Source organism: Anopheles arabiensis (assembly GCF_016920715.1).
Source record: "Anopheles arabiensis isolate DONGOLA chromosome X unlocalized genomic scaffold, AaraD3 X_pericentromeric_contig0030, whole genome shotgun sequence".
Taxonomy (NCBI): Eukaryota; Metazoa; Arthropoda; class Insecta; order Diptera; family Culicidae; genus Anopheles; species Anopheles arabiensis.
This window is the reverse complement of record NW_024412108.1, coordinates 142,501-145,000: the sequence shown is the minus strand read 5'-3', so window position 1 is coordinate 145,000 and position 2,500 is coordinate 142,501.

Below are 2,500 nucleotides of genomic sequence, written 5' to 3'. Positions count from 1 at the left end.
TTAAGCACCTAGGGAAGTTGTGATGCCATCTGAACACCCACCGACTGATGCATTGAACGGCTAAAGTTGACCTTCAATCCGAACTGGCACTTTGCGGCGTGGAGGCAGTTGCGCGACCACTCCTATCCCAAACCAACAAAGCATGGTGTATCCTAAGTGTTCGGTACAAGCACACCACGACGGGACACATTGAACGGTTCAGCGATCTCTGCACTAGTGGAAGAACTCCAACGTGATACGGGAGACATTGCTCTAAACCGAACGGCATCTCTGCGCGTTTACTTGACGCACCCCCAACTTGGTCAACTGTTGGACTTTTTCGTAATCACGGCGGGACACATTGAACGAGCTCTAACGGATCTCTGCACGCATGGAACATGGTGGCGGGAATCATTGCTAGAACCGAACGGCGCCTCTGCGCGATGTACAAAGCCCAACAGGAACCTCGTATCGGCTGCCGAGCCGGAGCTTGAACAACTTGGACTTTCACCTCTAATTTATATCAACTCACCACTCCCCCGAGGGATCCGCAGAATTGCTTCTGGGTCCCGTATCGTTATTTGCGATTCGTGTTTGCATTACACTACATTGAACTATTCCAACTTGTTTATCCGCATGGCGAACATTTGCTGCATAGAACATTTAAGTTCCACTTCGCTCTCCCCTACGTGGGTCTGAGCTTCGCTCTCAGGGAAAAAATATGCCACATTTGGTAGGGAGACCCGGTTTCATCACGCTTTGTGCCCTGCACCATATATACCCTCATAAATTTATTCATTGGATTAGATCCAAGGAACACCAGATCATGCACCACTACCCATAATAGCTCATCGAGCTTAGCGTGAATCCTTCGGGTTTCCCTAAGAAGTTCGATTGGTCTTGCAGAGTTTAAAGACAACGAAGCTTAGTTTCAAGCAATGGTTAATATACGCGTATTCAAAACCCTTAGCTGTTACAACTTTTTACTAGAAACCATCACGACGAAGTCTTTGGGTCCGTAGACCCGTGATGTACTGCTCCAGGAACGTTTTTATAGGGTGGAAGCTCAAAATCATAGGTTAAAATCATCGGCAGAGCCCACCAGACACCACTTTTGCTTCATTAGTTCGGACTATAGGCATACGACGATTTTTATCGCGGAGGGGACGTATGACCCAAACGGGGGCTTAATGACCCACTGCCACTGCAAACCATGCTCCTACGACTAAATAGAGGTAAAAACTACGATTTGGTGCAATCTTCATGTTTGACCTCGTAGCAAGGTACCCTCCCTATAGTAGGCAATGAGCAAATGATCATAATCCCAGGAGGGCAAAAATGGGAACCCGAAAGGAAAGCGCTGTTGGCGCGCCTAAGCTACTGGCCCGTAGAGTAAAATGGTACCCCCAACAAAGTTGTCGATTGACATTCTGATTGCACTTTTTATCATCTAGGGTGCGTTCCTTACACGTTTTGAGGGGTTTTAGCGAAAAACATGTTTTGAGCCACACGAGCTCTCCGGCCCGCTCGGTGCACATTTTTGAAAAAGCTAGGAGCTGCCCCTAGGTTCGGGGTGTCACAAAATATTGAAAAGTGGTCAAAAAACCGCTATCCAGAATCGGATGTAGAATCATTAGACGAACTTAAAATTGTTCTACGACCAATGTCTGCGACGTTTAGTATTCAAGATATGGCCCGCCCTAGGTCTGACCTGGCATTTTCGTGAAAATTTAAAGCATGGCCATAGGGACGGGTAAAATAGCTATTTTGAAGCAAAACCACCTCACTTTAAATGGCCATAACTTTTGAAAAACAAGAGCTAGGGTGCGTTCTCGACACGTTTTGAGGTGTTTTAGCGAAAAACATGTTTTGAGCCACACGAGCTCTCCGGCCCGTTCGGTGCACATTTTTGAAAAAGCTAGGAGCTGCCCCTAGGTTCGGGGTGTCACAAAATATTGAAAAGTGGTCAAAAAACCGCTATCCAGAATCGGATGTAGAATCATTAGACGAACTTAAAATTGTTCTACGACCAATGTCTGCGACGTTTAGTATTCAAGATATGGCCCGCCCTAGGTCTGACCTGGCATTTTCGTGAAAATTTAAAGCATGGCCATAGGGACGGGTAAAATAGCTATTTTGAAGCAAAACCACCTCACTTTAAATGGCCATAACTTTTGAAAAACAAGAGCTAGGGTGCGTTCTCGACACGTTTTGAGGTGTTTTAGCGAAAAACATGTTTTGAGCCACACGAGCTCTCCGGCCCGATCGGTGCACATTTTTGAAAAAAGCTAGGAGCTGCCCCTAGGTTCGGGGTGTCACAAAATATTGAAAAGTGGTCAAAAACCGCTATCCAGAATCGGATGTAGAATCATTAGACGAACTTAAAATTGTTCTACAACCCCCAGTCCGACGCCTCGTATTCGAGATATAGCACTTTGTAGGTCTGACCGAGCAATTTTGTACTGAAATGTATGGCGGACATGTTATTCATTAAACAACATTAACTTGCATCGTGCCCTAC